The sequence below is a fragment of the Mustela putorius genome, unplaced genomic scaffold (assembly GCF_011764305.1).
Source record: "Mustela putorius furo isolate JIRA1106 unplaced genomic scaffold, ASM1176430v1.1 tig00003988_pilon_pilon_pilon, whole genome shotgun sequence".
Lineage (NCBI taxonomy): Eukaryota > Metazoa > Chordata > Mammalia > Carnivora > Mustelidae > Mustela > Mustela putorius.
The window spans coordinates 17,847,329-17,866,852 of NW_025422127.1; the positions used below are offsets into that span (position 1 = coordinate 17,847,329).

Below are 19,524 nucleotides of genomic sequence, written 5' to 3' on the forward strand. Positions count from 1 at the left end.
GACCTCTGTAGACCTATATAATGCAGAAAGACTCCTTTCCTGACTTCCATTCACACACCAAGACATGCTCGTTTCTCCCTTCTTGTGATAGACACTGAGCAAGCCACGCAAGAAGGATGCAGGGAGACCCAGTTGTTCTTATCACAAAACTTAATACTTACCAAAAACTCCTGCCTTTCTTCTCCTTTTCAGCAAGGTACAAACCAACAGTCCTACTTCACCACCCTTCTGTAATCTGATTATCACCACTGTTCATTTTCTGTAAATTGTGGCAGTTGGCAGTTTTCTCTGTGAAATTCTGACTCCACAATGACAAATCAATGAACTGCAGGGTTTGTGGTGATGGTTTCCCTGTCCTCCATCCCCAGTTTTTATCCAAAGACAGCTAAAGCCCAAACCATGACAACAGCAAGTCATGTACAGCAGAGAGAGCCCACGGGGGTAGGGATGTTCTATCCACTGGTATGTCCCAAACATCACAGAGCCTGACACCCTCCACCATTCCAACTCCATAGGATCAGAGCTGAATTCTGAAAAAGTGGAACTGAAGATGGGCGAGCGAAGCATGAAAGGAAGGGGAAGTCCACAAAGAGTTTAGGTGAATTTCCAAACAATATCCCCATCATTCCCATAACTTACTGGATTATTTGTAGAAGCTAAAGCCTGGAAAGGAATCAGAATTTCAACTCTGCCATCTAAACGAGAAACTGAGAGCCTTACTACACAGATTTTAGCCCAGTGCTGCCCTGTCTCCAAGTTTACAATTTCAATGCACAGCCTAAGTTTAAAAAGCCTGGGTAGTAAAGATATTCCCGGGGTTAGAAAATCACAAATTTCCTGCCCACAAACCACCTTGATTCTCTCTGTCCCTATTCTTACCTTCTGGTCTTATTAAGTATTTCCTACTCTCCAAATATAGATGCCTTTTTGGCTCTGAATATTTTTTCTAAAGTAGCAACCCTACACCTGGCTAGAAGAATGCCCCCGGCTCGAGAAAAATTCCAGGATGTGAAAACTTTACATCAATGAAAAATAAAGGCCCAGTACGATCACAGCGCCATCAGGCCCCAGGGAGGCACCAGCAACAAGAGTTAGGGACTGACATCTGCCCTTTAGTCACCACTAAAGCTTGGGATTTAAGAGCACACACTTCGAGATCTGACAGCCCAGGTTTGAGTGCCAGCCTTGCTCTCACTCTTTCGACTTAGGGTCCTACCAAACCCTAGTTCCTTCTCTGTAAATTGGATAGGAACCAGGTCCACATTCCTAAAGATTCTTTGCAAGAGGAATACTCAAACCACGTTTTTCCTATAATTCTGGAATTAACTGCAGTTATTTAATATACTATCAAAAAAAGCTCAAAAATGTTTAAAACATAGAGCACAATAAGAATTCACTAAGGGGGGGCACCTGGGTGGCTCAGTGGGTTAAAGACTCTGCCTTCAGCTCAGGTCATGATCCCTGGGTCGAGAGCCTGCTTCCCCCTCTCTCTCTGCCTGCCTCTCTGACGACTTGTGATCTCTGTCTGTCAAAATAATTTTTTTCTTTTCTAAAAAAGAAAAAGAACTTAAAAAAAGAAAGAAAGATGGGATGCCTGGGTGGCTCAGTTGGTTGGATGACTGCCTTCGGCTCAGGTCATGATCCCGAAATCGCAGAATCAAATCCCACATCAGGCTCCCAGCTCCATGGGGAGTCTGCTTCTCCCTCTGACCTTCTCCTCGCTCATGCTCTCTCTCACTGTCTCTCTCTCTCAAATAAATAAATAAAATCTTTAAAAAAAAAAGAAAGAAAGAAAGAATTCACTAAGGGCTAAAACAATCTGAGCCAAATTTCTGACCTGAGAGTACATTTGACAATCAAACCCAGAATGTATACTACTCTCTTCCAGGCTCTTTACAGATGTGCTCACAGGAAGAAAGCAACCACAATAATGAGTTGGCATCTGGGTGGTCAGGTAATGAGAGGGCAAAGCCTCCCTGCTAGCAGCAACAATGCAAAATAAGATATCTTTCTCACTATAAAACCCAACTCATTGGGGCGCCTGGGTGGCTCAGTGGGTTAAGCCGCTGCCTTCGGCTCAGGTCATGATCCCGGAGTCCTGGGATCGAGTTCCGCATTGGGCTCTCTGCTCGGCAGGGACCCTGCTTCCCCCCCCCCTCTCTGCCTGCCTCTCTGCCTACTTGTGATTTCTCTCTCTGTCAAATAAATAAATAAATAAAATCTTAAAAAAATAATAAAATAAAAAATAAATAAAAAAAATAAAATCCAACTCATTCTCACCCTTGGGGTACAAACCATCATCCTACATGATTGCCCACACAGCAAAGTGTCAAATGGGACCAAATACTGATGTTCTGATGTTCACAATTCTCTGCATTAATGCACTTCATGTTAACCTTAATTAATGTCTGTGTTAAACACCAACATTAAAAGAAAGTAACTGTGATCTGCATGGATTCTTGGAAACGTTTTCCCTGAATTAAACCTCCGGAGAAAAAACCAGCCAAGACATAGGGCTAATCCATGCCCCTTAATGGGATAAGGTAGAGGCCTTGCCTGAGGGGCCCAACAAACAATTGTGATGACTAGTTTACCATCCATGCCAGAACCAGCAAAGACTATCACTACGTCTGGTTTTCTGCTAACACAAGGCAAGTCTCTGATGTGTGTAAGGGCTCCTCCAGGTGGTTTTTAAACTAGGAATTCACAGTTGTATCACACAGACCTCCAATAACACTATCACCTTGTAAGGCAGTTAGGCAAGGGGGAATGGCTCATAGATAAGTGACGTACGTGGCTGCCATCATCTCACCCAGTCCACCACTACCCTAAGAAAACAAAAGGCAAAAGCACTTCATGGTTCTCATGGCCACCTGCCCAGAGCGACCCAGAAATCCACACTCAGCATCTGTTAGACTCCAGATCAAGACAGGACCTACCGCCCTGGAAGCCAGCACTAGCCCGGCCACGATGCAACAGAGGAGTCCCATACCCCAGCTCGAGTGGAAGGCCAATGGCCAGGAGGCTGGGCCTGGGCGCCAGGGCAGAACGCACCCCATCTCCAAGCCTCGGGACCCCACCACTCCTGGGTTAAGATAAGAGATCTTCGCCCCCACCCCCAAAGCTTCCTCAGAAAATTCAGTCCCAGCCACTCTCCTTCCCACTCCCACAGACGCTGGAAGCCTCCCCAATCCCCTGGCTTCCCCAATGCCAGCCTCCCCTGGAACTCCTGGGCACGCGAGGCCACACTTGACCGAACATCCAACTCCTGGAGGTCAAGGACAGGGGTCGGGAGAGCCGGAGAAGCGCGAGGAGGAGCTTCCTCGTCCACTCCGCCGCCCCGCTAGGAAAAGGGCTCGAAGGGGCCGCCAGAAGGAGGCGCCAGGCGTCCACGGCGGGTCCCGAGCCCTCCCGGCTACCCCGGGTAAGGTCTCCAGCCACAGGTCTGGTCGCGGTTCTCGCCGGCTCTGGAGTCACCCTTGGGGACCCCGGAAACCCTGCGCTCAGGGCGCGGGTGAGATGCGGCCCCCACGGAACGGTTGGGGCCAGTCTAGGTCTCGAACCCCGGTCCTCACCTTCGCCTCATGCTGGTGTGTCCCCCGGCGCCGGCGTCCCCTGGCCGGCCCGGGTCGCCAAGCCCCGCTCCCGGCGCGCAGCCCCGCAGCGCCGCAGCCCCCGCGCGCCAGCCGCAGCGTCCGCGCGGGCAACAGCAGCGGCCGCAGCTGAAGCAGCGGCGCCGCCGCCGGAGGCTGGGCGGGCACATGGGAGGGCGGGGGCTGCGGCCCTTCAGCCCTTGCTATAGGACCCCAGTCTCAGGGGCGACAGATCTAAGTGCGCCTCTGAAACTGGTACGTGGTTCCCGTCCTCAGGGCGTTGTTGCTACCTGCAGGCTCAGGCTTTGCCAGAACCTCAATGGTATATGCAAAAGGTAAAGAAATAGACTGTCGCCACTCCCTTCCTCCTCTCTATCCCCCCGCACGGTCCATATGGTACATTCCTCAAAGCACAGCCCAAGTGAGAAAGGGAGGAGTTGATTGGTTGGGAATCCTGGAAGGGCGCAAGGAACCACACAAAATGGCCAATGGAAAAACGCGGTGGGCATATCAAACCTGCCAGATGGGGAGAAGAGAGGATGCGTTTAAAGGGAACTTGTTTGTTTCCCTCAGAAGCCGCCACAAAACAAAACCAGAATTTTTTTCCTGATCTTATCCAGACGGGAAACAATTTAAGGGCTCCTCAAATTTGGGGGTAAGAGAGTTAAAACAAGATATGGAGAGAATTGCACCAGATATATGTGTGTGACTTTGGATAGGTTACTCTGTATCTCTCGGCCTCAGTTTCCTCATCTAATCCAATGACAATATTGAACTAGAAATGATCTTTGATGGTCCTTTCATATTTTGTGGTCCTATAATCCTTTGCGTGGGATTGGCAGTATTTATATATATTCTTCAATTTTCGGTATGTTCCCCCATCTTAAAAAACGTTGGTTGAACATACACTTTCTAGTTGAAAGTACACTTTATACAAACACTATAGACTCCATCTTGTGTAAAGACACATTCAATATTCTTTGTCCCTCCTCTCTTAAAGCAAAGCATTTTTCTTATATGTGGTGAACACCCCAACTCTCTACTCCCCCCTACAAATATCTCATAATTTCTACTCTTACAAGAGTCACCTTTTCTTCTTCCTTCTCTCTTCCTCCACAGTATAAAAGTTTCAATTCGTAATTACTACACCTGTTGAAGCGTCCAGAATCCATACTTTTAGCAACACAGCTCACTGGGCAGTTCTCATTAGAGTGGCTGAAGCACTATCTGAAGTGTCTGGCATACCATTCAACTATTCATGGCTAATTCTGTTTTTAGTCACACTACACGTCAAATTCAAGACTTGAAAACAGCCCTTGGGGGCCTATTCTGCTCAATTTTAGAGCTTTATACCAGCAGCTAGACCAACATTTTGGCCACCAAACTTCAGACCAACTCCACCTTTATTTTTCAGAACTTTTCAATCTTCCATCATCTGCTCATCCTACATCCACTCAACCTTCTTCCAAATTATATGAGGTGTTAGGGATACTTTTCTAATAGCTCCACTATCCAGGCCCCACCCCACCCCCAACTCATCTTCCAACTATTATTCAGTGAGTTCTAGAAAGTCTAGTCTCTCCTTGAACTCCCAGGTTAGTTAACAGAAGCTGTGAGCTTATAGAGCTCCCATTTCTGCTCAGTGCCACCATAACCCTGAGTTTCTGCCCCAGTATGCAATTTTTATTAATATAGTTTCCTCTCTCATTCATTTTCAGCAGCAGCAGCTGCTTACGTTCATTAAATGCTTACTATGTGCTAAGTACTATTGGGAAATGCTCTGTATGTATCATTTCATTTCACCATCACATGAACTCTGTGAAGTGCTATTATTATTCCTGTTTTATGGAGAGAAAATGAGCCTTAAAGAAGCTGATTTGCCCAAGTACACATGTTGAGGTCTGTCATTTCTACCTTCACAAACCCATAGTGCAATACTATCTCCTATTTTTTTTTAAAGATTTTATTTATTTGACAGACAGAGATCACAAGCAGGCAGAGACGTACCAGAGAGAGAGGAGGAAGCAGGCTCCCCGCTGAGCAAAGAGCTTGAGGGGGCCCAATCCCAGGACCCTGAGATCACGACCCGAGCCAAAGGCAGAGGCTCAACCCACTGAGCCACCCAGGCACCCCACTATCTCCTATTTCTTAAGAAGCTACAGCATTCCATTCAAAAGATAATGTCATACACTTATATCATTTTTTACATGTCTATACCTATAATACCATTTCAGCCTCAAAATAACCATGTCAGGAAGGTTACGAGCAGTTTGTCTGCAGTGAGGAGAAAACTTCAGCTCAGAAATGCTGACCAGTTTAACTCTGGTGACAAGAGTGTTCAATAATGAAGTCTGGTTTTCCAAGTTGTCATTTTCTCCCCACTGAAATCCCTGCTCCCTGAGTGAACACAGTCTTTTCACATATAACCAGTAGAGAGCAATTTATAAGCAACACGGGAAGAAATAACAGCAAACCCCCCAGCATGGAATCCAGGGAGAAGGGCACCAGTGCTGACAGTGGGTGGAAAACAAGTCAAGGAAGGCTTCTACAAGTAGTGAGAAGCACTAAGCTTTTCTCTCTACTGTCGTGTTTATATTCTATCTCTGAGATTATGCCTTTGACACACCTGGCAAACTCAGTAGCAAAGGGCAACAAAAACTGCCCATAACCCCCACCACTGCCTGAAGTACCTGGAGATACAATCAGCCCTGCGCCCAGGAGGAAGGGATTTCTATGTGCAGGGCTGCTGCTGCTTACAGATTCTGGGAAGTTTCCTAGTTGCTGTTTAGTAAAGTACTCTGCTCCACTCACACTTGTAACACAGCCCTGAAAATGTAAGCTGGGCTAATGATCTCATTCTTTTTAAACTGCAGAAATCCTCACAGGGGTGGACCACCTCGCAAAATGATGTGGGAGCCAGTAAACTTTTAATATCATTAAGAAAAATAAGCCTGATAATTCTGAAGGCAATACTCCTGTTTCCATCTCTGCCTGGCCCAGGGCTAGTCAGTCCAGTTAATTTTCACTCCCACTGCTGGGGCACCTGGGTGGCTCAGTGGCTCAGTGGGTTAAAGCCTCTGCCTTTGGCTCAGGTCATGATCTCAGGGTCCTGGGATCGAGTCCTGCATCGGGCTCTCTGCTCGGCGGGGAGCCTGCTTCCCTCCTCTCTCTGCCTACTTGTGATCTCTGTCAAATAAATAAATGAAATCTTTAAAAAAAAAAAAAACCTCTGTTTATCTAAGTGTTTCCTTTATGCACTCTAACATTTAGTGGGCACCTACCAGGAGCAAAGGACTGTCAGGTTGTGTGGGGTTTTCCTGACTGATGGCAAATGAAGCCTGTACTCTCCAAGTGGAGAGGGAGATAAACATCAAATTCATTTAGTGAGGAATGGGTCAGCCCAAACTCCTCAAATTATGTGACAGGATTCCATTCCCAGGCTGACTGCAAGCTCATGCCGGAAAGCATGTCCTTTAGAGTAGGATGAAGAGCACTGGACAGGCTTCTGGGAAAGGGTAGAGTGGGGGAGATGGCCTCTGTATTGGGGAGGAAGGTGGAAAAATGGAGGGTACCCAGAAATAACAGGACATGTACCAAACAGTAGGGGGGGGATAATATCAACCCATGATTTGGCCAAAGAATTATGGTGTATTCTGTCTTAGTTTTTTTTAAATTCTGTCTTACTTTTAAGAAAAAAAAATTCTGATTTCAAAAGTAATACATGTTCATTGTTAAAAAACTTTTAATACAGAGACTTACAAAAAGTTAAAATTACTCATTACCCTTAACAGCTTATCACTGTTACTATTTCCATGTATTTTTCCTGTATTTTCTTTGTATATTTGTGCATGTCTTTTTTGTATGTATCTTTTTTTTTTTTTAAGATTTTATTTATTTATTTGACAGAGATCACAAGTAGGCATAGAGGCACAGAGGCAGGCAGAGAGAGAGAGGAGGAAGCAGGCTCCCTGCCAAGCAGAGAGCCCAATGCGGGACTCGATCCCAGGACCCTGAGATCATGACCTGAGCCGAAGGCAGCGGCTTAACCCACTGAGCCACCCAGGCGCCCCTTGTATGTATCTTTTAAACAAAATTTAATCAAACTCCTCTGCAGTCTACTTTCTCCATAACAATAGACTAGGAATTTTCCCATTCCAATAAATATTATTCTAATACATGACTTTAAGTGACTGCACTTTAAATGAATATACTTTAAGTTATTTAACCAAGATTTTCTTTTTAGTCATAAAGATTATTTCCAATTTTCCATTATATATGTAACTTCAAAGATTATCCACATATATAAATGTTTATATATGCTATGATTATTTCCTAGTATTTCTAGAAACACAATTCCTTGGTCAAAGGTCATACACATTTTTAAGTGTTCCATATATATTGGCAAGTTGTCTTTCAGGAAGTTTACACCAGTTACTTTCCCACCAGTAAGCTATGAAGGGGCTATTTCTCTGAACCCTCACCAATCCTGGGCATTTCTCTTCTTTTGTAATCCTTGTCAGTTGAACAGATGAAGAACATCTCGTTGTTTCAATTATTATAGTGTATTTTTACCTATCAAAGTGGTAAATATAGGGGCACCTGGGTGGCTCAGTGGGTTGAAGCCTCTGCCTTCGGCTCAGGTCATGATCCCGGGGTCCTGGGATCGAGCCCTGCATCGGGCTCTGTGCTCGGCGGGGAGCCTGCTTCCCTTCCTCTCTGCCTGCCTCTCTGCCTACTTGTGATCTCTGTCTGTCAGATAAATAAATTAAAAATCTTAAAAAAAAAAAAAAGTGGTGAATATATATTTTTCCTTCCAAGTGCCCTGAAACTAAACAGGAAAATGAGTGTTTCCCTTTTCCTCCATTTAACAACCCTTCTCCCAAATCCCTGAAAAATGATAGAAAAATCAGAGTAGAATTTGTTCAAATGATCAGAGCTCAGATAAACTCAGTGTCATTTTACCTGAACCAATAAAAATGGTAGTGGAACAGATGGCTCAAAATAACACATAAATCTATACACTATAACTTTGAAATGGGTGACAAATCCATGCATAGAAATTTTTTCAGCTGTAAAATGTGTCACCATTAGTACAGGCCAATATTAAAATCAGTTTGTGCTTCTTCAATAAGACCCAATTCTGTGATGGGGATAAATCCAAGACAGGCCAAGCTGGCAGCCCATCCTCCAGTACTGAGTGGTTCACCAGTCCACTCAACGTGACTCTCAGCTCCTGCTTAGCTTTCGTGTCCTTGAGCTTTCTGTTTTGTGGTTGCCCCTACATAAAGTCCTTTTCTCCAGCTATCGACAGCCTAATTTCTCATGGAAGAATTTACCTCTCCCCATTTTCAGTGTAGTTTGGCTGGAAGTAATCACAACCCTTCTCTGAACTTGAAGTGGGATGCAGGTAGCACTGGAAGTTGCTGGCAGCCATCTGGGGCCATGAGGTAGACTTTGCCTACAGGAGGAAAAAACCTGAAGGAGTGGAGCTGAGAAATGGAGAGAAGCAAAGTTGGATTTGGTCATGTATGTGAGCCTTGAATCAAGTTTCATGGGAAGCCAGTTATATGAAATAGTAAATACTCCCCCCACCTTTTTTTTTAAGCGTAAATCAGATTTTGTCAGCTTTCTGTCACTGGCAATGCAAAAAATGCTGACTGAAACACTAGTTGTGGGGAGATTCTGTAGTCCAAATATCACACCCATTACCACTGCTAGTTAAGTGCATCATGACTCCAGGAGGTATTTATCTTGAAGCTATCTCCAGGGAAATCCCAAGCTATGTGTAGCATAAAGTTTTCTAGGATGCCAGACAGACTCAGAATGCTCTCTTCTCTCTCTATAGGATAAGAGAATCAAGAGGGAAGAAGAGGATGGTTTGGTACAATTTTGATTCCTGGGCTACATGCATTGTCATATAGACCTATGAAGACATGAGATGAAAAACTTGATGCCCTTGCTCCTCTCCTCTTCTATACCAAAGACTGGTTTGAAATAACCCAGTCTTCTGGAGAAAAGAGAATCATAGATTGGGATGTCCAAGAACTGGAATACATCCTCGGTTCTGGGGTTTATCCCTAGGCTAACATTTCATAGTGGGGTTTTAAAAAGTTAGAAATCTTTTAACTAATTAAATATAACTAACTCCTGATTTGCAAGTTTCACCATGCTAGGAAAAAGTTTAAACACAACTTGAAAAATTGCAAATCTATTTTTGCATCAATTTTCCATAATACAACGTCAAAAAATTAAGAAGTGTTTGTCCCAGCTCATTGGTCCGTACATTTGTGGTCAGAAATTCTATCTACGTGTAAGCAAACTGAAACCAGTATAGTCTATAGAAGAAATCTCTAATCATTAAAGTTGCTGCAAAATAACATCTATGGTTACCACATTGTAATCATCATCAAAATAGAGTTTTAGGAAACTAGTGCAAGAAGGCTCTTCTCTAATCCAACTCAGACCAAGTTCTTGGAAGTCTCTAGAAACATGGCAAATATTGATAACAGGATTTTTCTGGACTAATTGCTTCATATGCAGCCACATCTAAGAAAAATTTACCAAAAATTATATATATGTCTACACACACACACACACATCTATATATATAGATATATAGATATCTCTGTGTATATATCTATCTATATATATAGATATATAGATATCTTTATCTATAGATATCTAATTTGAAAGGATAAATATTAACATGTTAACATCTAAGTAAAGCAAGGGATGGGTAGGGTATGAGATTTTCTTCTTTTTGCTTATTTGTGCTTTTTCATTTTGGGAAAGAATGGACTATGGAACATGCTTTTGTAATGAGAAAAAATAAAAACAACAGCCTCCTCTTCCTCAACAGCCTCCTCCTCAAACAGCACCCCCCCCCCAAAAAAGAGAAAAAGGAATGAGAAGGGCATCACATGTTTTCAACTTTACACAGTCTTTGCGTGCTCTGGCTGCCTCCACAATCGTGGCCATCTTTTGTATGGCCAACGTCTTGTCCTGCTGGGAAACCCAGCCTATTTGCTTCAACAAGAGCTGCAGCGTGCCTCAGTGCAGTCCCAGAGAGTATATCATTGCAAAATCATTGGCTTCAGCAAAATAAAATCTCTAAGATAGTTTAGGCCCCTTAGGCCAAATATCCCTAAACCTTATCTGCAAGAGAAGTTACTTTGATTTTCTGCAAATCTTGAATTCCTGACTGTGAAAGCCCTAAGGAAGGAGTGGAGACTGAAGATGACTCTGGGTCACCACTATTGACTTCAACTCCTGCCTGCCTACTGGGAAGCCTCATGAGAAATTTGGGAAGAAGGGGGGCGCCTGGGTGACTGCCCCCAGCTCAGGTCTTGATCCTGGAGTCCTGGGATCAAGCCCTGCTTGGGGCTCCCTGCTTGGTGAGGAGTCTGCTCTTCCCTCTGCCCCCTGACCTCCCCCTTCTCATGTGCTCTCATGCTCTCGTTCTCTCTCTCTCTCAAATTAATAAATAAAATCTTCAAAAAAAAAAATTGGGAGGAGGAAAGGTGGTGTAAGCTGAGTTGAGACTAGGTAATGGTGGGTAGTTTGAAAGCTCTATTATATAAGCTTAAGTTTTGTTACCAGTGTGTCACTAATGGGTGCCACATTGTGATGCCCTCAGCTCTCAGGGCTGCCAGGTAGGACCAGCAGTGGCCCGAGCCTTCCATCTAGCCTCTTCCTGCAGGAGTACCTTGTCAGTTCACCCCAGGGTACTGGTCAAATACCATCTTCTACATGTGCCTAACATAGCACACATATGGAGAACACTGAAATAGATTTCAGGATTACTGTTATACCACAATTTGCTGATCTGGAACTGCTATCTTACAGAAAGTGATGTGAGAACGCCAGCAGCAAGCATTCACAGACTGTTCCTCTGTGCCAGGACCTGGATCAGTTCCATGGTGGGTATCACTGACTTGTGCCTACTCAGCACCCAGGTCCTCTCTCGGGGAACAACACCTATATCTTCTGTGGGAATTTCCTTTCCCTGCTGCATGCAGGCCTGTGGGCATGTCAGCCTAAGCATCTTGTTCACCTGTGAGGTAGACAGCACACAGCCCAGCCAAGGCCAGGCTGACTTCTTTTCTTCGAATTTCAGTGTTATGGAAAGACACAAATACTGAAATTGACCTAAGCTGTTACATCCCGTTGTGAATATCCTGAAGAAGGAAACTGGTTCTCTCTCTACTCTCTAGATCCCCTTAGCAGCCCTGTTTCTCATCCTTAGCAAGATCTGGTAGTATACTTTTCATTCATTTATGTTAGCTAATTCATCTTCTTCCAATAAATTTCTCCCACCACTCCCCAAAGTTAGCCGTAAAGTCTATCTCTGATGTTTGCAACCACAAAACAAAACAAAACAAAACACCACTCAAGGTATGAGATAACCTTCTTAAGAACCTAGTTTTGTGTCATTATTATCTCTATTTTAATACAAGGTAATTGAACTTCAGAGATGTTAAAAAACTTGCCCAAGGTTACACAGCTAATGAATGGACTAAGCTATCTTAGCCCAAGTCTATCTGACATGGAGGCATAATAGAGCAGGTTTTGTCCTGAGAGAAAAATGAACTCAAATCCCCACTTTTCTGCATAAAACCCCGGTTACATTAATGTCTCCAAATTGCAGCAATTCCCTCTAAATCAGAAAAATGGGAAAAATAATGCTTATTTCAGAGATTTGTTGAGGGTTGATGGAAATAATGTACACGAAGGCAGTGGCCTGGAGTATGTGCTTAATACATATTAATGTTATTTCCCTAAAAATGAAAATTATTATCTCTGTAGGGTTAGTTCAACAAATCGATTCTTTTTTTAGTCCAAAGATTATTGCTTCTGACTTGATTCAAGTACAATTTCTCTCTCCCTCTGTCCTTCGCTCTTTTACACACACACACACACACACACACACAGTTTTGTTTATGGAGGTTTCCCTCATATCTCTGTCCTCCACCTGTGTCCTGATGTCCTGTCTGTGGAAGGTCTATCAGAAAATGCAGACACCCTTAGGAAAAAGAGCAGAGGGGGTACATAAATATGCATATAATCTAAATCTTCCACCCAACCTGCCTTTGGAAAAGGAAGAGACAAAAATTTTCATTCCTCTTAAGGATATGGAAATGAGGCACAGAGACACTAAATGTCTATCTTTAGGTTACACAGCAAACCAAAGGTTAAGGTGGGGAGGCAGAAATGATACACTAGGCCATTTGGTCTGAAGGTGCTAGAGCCTAGAAGAGAAAGAGCAGGTTTTCTTTTCCTTCCTTCCTTCTTTTCTTTTTTCTTTCTTTCTTTTTAAAGATTTTATGTATTTGAGAGAGAGAGAGTGCACATATAAAACCATGAGCAGGGGGAGGGGCAGAGGGAAAGGGAAAAGCATACTCCCAATGGAGCGGGGAGCCCGATGAAGGACTCCATCCCAAGACCCCAGGATAACAACCCGAGCCAAAGGCAGACACAACCGACTGAGCCACCCAGGCACCCCAAAAGAGCAGGTTTTCTAAGTTGTTGGTTTTCTTTTTGCCCCCACTCTCCTTCTCACCTCAAATAAAACAGCTCCATCATTTAAACATCTACATTAGGCAAATTTCTAAGAAAATTTCTCCAGATTTCTATCCAAGCTACACCCTGTCTTTCTCTTCAGAGCTGTGACCTAGTTAAAATTAGTTTATAATTCTTTTTAAAAATTTTTAAGTAATCTCTACATCCAATATGGGGCTCGAACTCACAACCCCAAGATCAAGACTTGCATGCTCTACCAACTAAGCCAACCAGACATTCCTTAAAGTGATCTTATAATTATTTTAATGGAGGGGGGAACCCAAAGATGGCATTCACTATGCTGGAAAAATTAAAGTCCTCTCACAATATATAGATAAGGAAAAAGTGTTATTTGTACTAAGATTTCTGATGCTTCTTCAGAGATAAATTCAGGTTTTCCTAGGTTTGAGATGGTGAAAAACACAACTAAAAGACCTAATTATTCAGTCAAGCAGATATTGACAAACTGCTTGCCATAAGCAAGGAATTTACCAAAACTGACATTAGCTCATAACAAGAATGAACAAAAATCTATACAGCTTGAGCTTATTCAACATAATTGTGACTCTCATTATTTCTCTGGTTTCTAGAGCCAAGAAAACAACATTCTACATTGTAATATTATAATTTATGGGATTTTTTTTCTCCTCCACATGTACTTCTTTCTATCTTGAAGGTTTGAGAATTCTTTTTTTTTTTTAAGATATTATTTATTTATTTGACAGACAGAGATCACAAGTAGGCAGAGAGGCAGGCAGAGAGGGAGGAAGGGAAGCAGGCTCTCTGCTCAGCAGACTTGAGGGGCTCGATCCCAGAACCCTGGGATCATGACCTGACACGAAGACAGAGGCTTTAACCCACTGAGCCACCCAGGTGGTGGCTTTATTAATGAGATGGCAATGTATAACAGCAAATGAATAATGAATTTTTAAAACTTAAAAATCATCTATAGTACCTCAGTTTAGCACAGTAACTCGCACGTGAGGATTTTTGGCTTCCAGGTACACAGTTATTTTAAATTACAAACATGAGGGACACCTGGGTGGCTCAGTCATTGGGTGTTTGCCTTCGGCTCAGGTCATGATCTCAGGTGGGCTTGAGTACTGCATTGGCCTCCCTGCTCTGTGGGAAGCGTGCTTCTCCCTCTTCCACTCTCCCTGCTTGTGTTCCCTCTCTTGCTGTCACTCTCTCTGTCAAATAAATAAATAAAATCTTTAAAAAAAAAAGCTACAAACATGGAATGCTTGCTATTTTATATTTTGTCATCGATTTAATCATAAATCTCTTCCATGTTTCTTTCTACTTGTCTCTGGATTTAAGCTTTTGTTATGAAGGCAAAATATTCCATTGTGTTGATGTACCATGAATTTTTTCATTATTCCTCCAATGTTGGACATTTCAGCTATTTCTTTCTTTCTTTCTTTTTTAAGGTAGCACACTAGAGGATATCTTTCATGCATTTGGAATTTTTAAAATATTTATTTAAAAACTGTTTTGAGAAAAATTCCAGGATATAGTACTTTTAGAACTTTTCCTATATATGATCATCTTCCATCCCCCCCTAATTTTACCAATTTACACTGCAACACACAATAAGCAATGCAATCTTATTGCCCCCTCAATGGCATTATGTTACTTTTTTTTTTTAAGATTGTATATTTATTTATTTGAGAGTGAGCCAGAGAGAGAGAGAGCGCGCGCGCGCGCGCGCGCGTGCGCGCATGAGTGGGGAGGAGGAACAAAGGGAGAGAGAGAAGCAGACTACAGGCTGAACAGGGAGATTAAGGGACTTCAGGATCATGACCAGAGCTGAAGGCAGACCTTTAACCAACTGAGCCACCCAGGTGCCCCAGTTTTTAAAATTTGCTAATCATTAGCAAAAAATAAAAGAGTAGCACAGTGTTATAATTTTCACTTTTGATCGCTGTCAAAACAAACACATATCTATGTGTTTGTTTGCTCATTTACTTCCTCAAGTGAGTGAATTTCTTTTTATGGACCCTGAATTTATCCAAGGAGTTCACCCCCACCCCCGTCAAGTTTATGGAGATATAATTTACATATTAAAAATGTACTCTTTTTAGTGTAAGGCTCTGGCTTTTAACAAATATATGCCACTGTAAAATACCTCTATTGTCCTCAAACTCTCCTTGTTCCCCTTTGTAGTCAACTTCTCCCCCACACCTCCAGTTCCTGGTAATTGCTAAAATTTTTTTTTTTTGTTTTTGTCTTTTCCAGAACGTCATGTAAATGGAATCATACAGTATATAGCTATGCATGGAATTCTAGTGTGTGCTTTTTTTTTTTTGAGTTCCAAAGGTTTGTTTTGTAGTATTCAAAATACTTTAAATTAAAGGTTTTGTTCAATCTCAAAAGAGCAGTACAACATAAGAGGAACAGAAGTTGTATCAACACACCCGGGATAAAAAGGTCTTCTAGAATCAGCTCTAAGGTGGTCTCTTGGGGGAGGGCCTTGGGTCTGAGGTAGCATAAGCCACCGGGAGCGGTCCCTCATGTGGAATTAGTCGAAAGTAGCTCCAGTTCAGCTGAGAGAGCTAAGAGCAGGCAAGGTTAAGCATGCCTATGGCCTGACTTGACAAGTGAATGCTGGAGGAAGCCTGGGGGAGACCCATGGCAGGTAAGGGAAGGCATTGTCTCAGGGGAGGGGGGTGGTCAGATGGACTCCAAGAGGGAACAAATAGTGTTGTGTATATGGCTGTGCACAGACTAGAAAAACAATGACTAAAGGGCAGGATGGAGGTGGTTACAACTGTCTTGGGTTGCTTGGAGAGAGGTATTAGGGAAGGACTTGTGGAGGGCAGAGCCTGAGAATGCAGGCATACAAATAATCCCGTGTAGCAGTGTGGTGTTTCTGTGGTCAGGAAGTACCTCCCAGTTACTCCCTCAGTGGCCCTGGCACATTAGGCTTTGTGATCCACATCAGGTAGCTTGTATGATCTTTAAACAGAATCTGAGTTCTCTTGCCTTTTTATTTGGTGAATGAGGCTTGCTGAGGGTTTCAGAAGATATAGTACTTTTATCCCTCAAGGAGGCCGTAATCATTTTTCTAACCAAAATTAAAGCAGGAACAAAAGACAGCCATGATGGGTGAATTTCTGACTCCAGGCTGGTAAATGATACTTAATAAAGTATTTAAAATCTGAACTTCTCATGCCCAGAGTTTTGAGGTCTTACCTAATCTCCTTGAGGACCTTAGGTATTGCTGTGTAGTTTCTGCCTCCCACCTGCTTCACAGAATTTATGAATATTCATGAGATAATATTACCATGTGAGCATTGGAAAAACCTCCTGCAAGGTTTGCCCTCCTGTTTGCAGTGGTACTTGCAGAGCTGATGCCTGAATTTTCAGGGAACCTAAGATGTTCGGATACCCCTTAAGCTTAGGAGGAGTTCAAGCCCTTTGGAAGGGGTTTCAGCCTGAGAAGAATAAGATTTTATGATTCTTAAGTGATCTTATTATTGTTTCTCCCTTTTTCAGAGTGACCACTGCATTCTAAACCCCTTCTCTTCCCTCCACGTCCATTCTCCTTGCAGTGGGGGGAAGATTTACACATGTGACCCTGATTAGTACCAACAGACATAAAGCCTATAAATCTACCGGGAGCCATGGCTTTCACCCTACAGACTTGCAAAAACACACATCTCTCCCCTTGCCCTGGAATATAAATCAGAACATTTCAGTTAGTGACAGAACCTATTCTGAAAGAGATGCTTGCTCCCACCCACATCTGAAACATCACCTTCATTCTGAGCCCTTTGGGCAGCTAGATCCCTGCCATCTGTCTCAGCTTGTAGCTTCTAGGCATTCACAACAATTATATACTGTGCCCCACAGAAGTAGCTTCTTTGAGAGACTTATTTTAACTATCAAATTCAACTGGAAAAATGTCATCCTAATCAATTGGAATGGTGGATTGCAAACTTAGTTCATTAGCATCACCTCGTAGCCTCTAAAAAGCCCACAGCTTAGGCTGTGTCCCAGACCAATTAAGTCAGAATCTCTGGGGATGAGACCCAGGAATCAGTATTTTTTTTTTTCAAGTTCCCCAGGTGTTCCAACCGGCGGCCAGCGGAGAACCACTGAACAGTGAGGCAAGGACCCAACAGTTCCGCCTTCTGTTTACCTTTTAACAAGATTTCACCTTTCCCTTGAAAGGAATCTTAATAACAATGAAAACTCTAAGTAGTTGATTACAGTGCTAGGCCAATAACAAAGCTTTTTTTTCGAGGGAGGGGTGGAGAGTAATGGGAAGAGTAGTCTGGCAAGGAAAGGACTTAATACACAGAAAGTATTTTGCCACGGAGTCGTAATCATTCAATTCTAAAAACAAGATGCAGTCCCCTAGAAGCCATCTGGCGCTTCCCTGTGCTTCCAAGAAGGAATGAATTTGCCCATCCTTTTGTTAAAAATCTCCAGGAGAAGGAGTGCCCTCCATCCCCCCGCAGCCTCCGGGTACACGCGTGCGTGCGTGTCTGTGTGGCCTTTGGGCTGTGTACTTAGCCGCGCAGGCAAGCGCTCGCGCCCCCTACTGGCATGAAGTGGATTTCTCTCCTCGTGTAACAATTGTTTCTTCTCGCTGAGGTAATGGATTCATTTCCTTGAGCTCACCAAAAAGGAACAAGGACTTCCTGGCATTCCTCTGACATCTGGCATGCCACCGGTTTGCCTGAGGACGTTATTTCTTTGATTGTAGGATAAGAACGCAAAGCAAATGGGATGAAGGTGCTGGGAAACGGAGCCCTGCTGCTTCTCGGATAGCCTTTGGAGTGTTTATTTGTGATGCTTGGTATCTGCACCAGTGGGGTGTTCTGCGGTAATGGGGACACAGACTGGAGTGTAGCTCCCACTGGTTAAGGGAGTAGCGCATTTAAAGGGAGAAGGAAATAACAATTCCCAGAAACCCAAAGATGTCAGAAGGGAAAATGCTTTCCAATCATAAGCAATTTAAAAATATGATTTTTTTTTCTTAAAGGCAGTAATCAAAACATATAACCTTGTCATTTCAGAGATTGTTCACCCAAAGGAAAACTTGATGGTACTCACCGATTAGGGCTTCAAAGGGCATCTCCTCGATAAGTAACAGATGCTGGCTCTCCAGAGTCGGTTGGTCCTCGGTGTACAGGTGCCGCGGCTATGGCAGCACACACGTTCAGTGCTGCCCACTCCACCTTCGCGCTGGACCCCGCACCGGAGGTCGGCATCGGGAGGCTCCAAGGTACAGCTGTTTCTCCCCCTTGTCCCTTCTCCGCAACTCTCTCCCAGGGTCCAGGGATTCACAGTCGGGGCAACAAGGAAGGACCTAGATCCTGTGTGTCTGCCTCTCGCTTCTTGTCCTCACTGCTGCATCTCAGCTGGGGTTGGGGAAGTCAGTGCGGCAGAGCTGGATGCTGGCTCGTCCCGGTTGCTATGGTGACCAGGAGCGGGAGGCTTGATGGTGGCTGAGGAAGGCAGTGGGGAAAAGGTAACAGATGAGTGATGACGTGATAGATTCTCCTGGGATCTGCTGACCACAAGGGAGCTAAGAGAAGTGGAGTTCCTGAATGGTACTGTCCAGAATGTCTGTTTTTTAGCCTCCAGCCAAAACCAAAACCAAACCCTCCTTCCTCCTTTGGGATTCTTTCCCTCCCCTGCTCCCCAATGGCCATCTCAACACACACACACTAGCATTTTAAGGCTTGGAATTTCCAGCCATAATTTAAAGCCCCCTGCCCTAGGGAATCCTGCTAAATGGAGATTAGTGCTTGACTCCCTGGGGGAAGGGTGCAGTTGCAGGAAGCCTCTCAAGGGCTCAGGACCTAGACCTTTCTCCTTTACTCTGAGAAGAGCTCCTGCTGCTGGAGTTTAAAGTGATCTTATTTCACACTCCCAAACAATGCCCCCTGGATTGTCAAAGCCCATGGAACTTGAAAGAAACCTGCCAAGCACTTAAAGATGGAAGACTGGATAGATTTGAATAAATTCCTACCAGCATTTGCTTATTATAATTATAGCATTATAATTAGAGCAGAAAGAAGCCTTAGAGATTATTTTGTCTTCAAGGACCATTGGCTTCAGTATGATATCCATCTTGGCTCTGTAGTCAAAAGCAGATTGACTCCTGTCAGCACTCTCGGAAGAGGGCTGACCCTTGCCTGATGACTTGAAGAAAGGGCTCTTGTTTGTCACAAGGGTTATCCCTTAATCATATCATTGTCTGCCTCATTAATGTGTTCCCCTCATTTCCGTAGTCTTTAATATGAGGATCAGGCTATTGAGAAGATCAGGGTTGTAGTGCAGAGGTGGTACCTGCTTGATGTCCTGAGTCCTTCATTCACTAGAACTCTGCATCAATGTCTATTCCACCCACCTATCT

At 43.7% G+C, this 19,524-nt stretch overlaps 1 protein-coding gene across 17 annotated transcripts in view; it reads right to left on the reverse strand.

Annotated features, from left to right (window-relative positions):
* MICAL3 (microtubule associated monooxygenase, calponin and LIM domain containing 3) overlaps positions 1–18,613 on the reverse strand; it is a 215,417-nt gene extending 196,804 nt beyond the window's left edge. For 7 of the 17 annotated variants that reach the window (XM_045071711.1, XM_045071707.1, XM_045071708.1 and 4 more), the window contains exon 1: positions 3,576–3,907. The gene's annotated coding sequence lies outside the window, so the exon portion shown is untranslated. Of the gene's footprint in view, positions 1–3,575; positions 3,910–18,215 lie in introns of those variants that run through there. The other 10 variants (XM_045071701.1, XM_045071703.1, XM_045071713.1 and 7 more) reach the window with 7 other exon arrangements.
* Between the last annotated feature and the right edge of the window lie 911 nt (positions 18,614–19,524).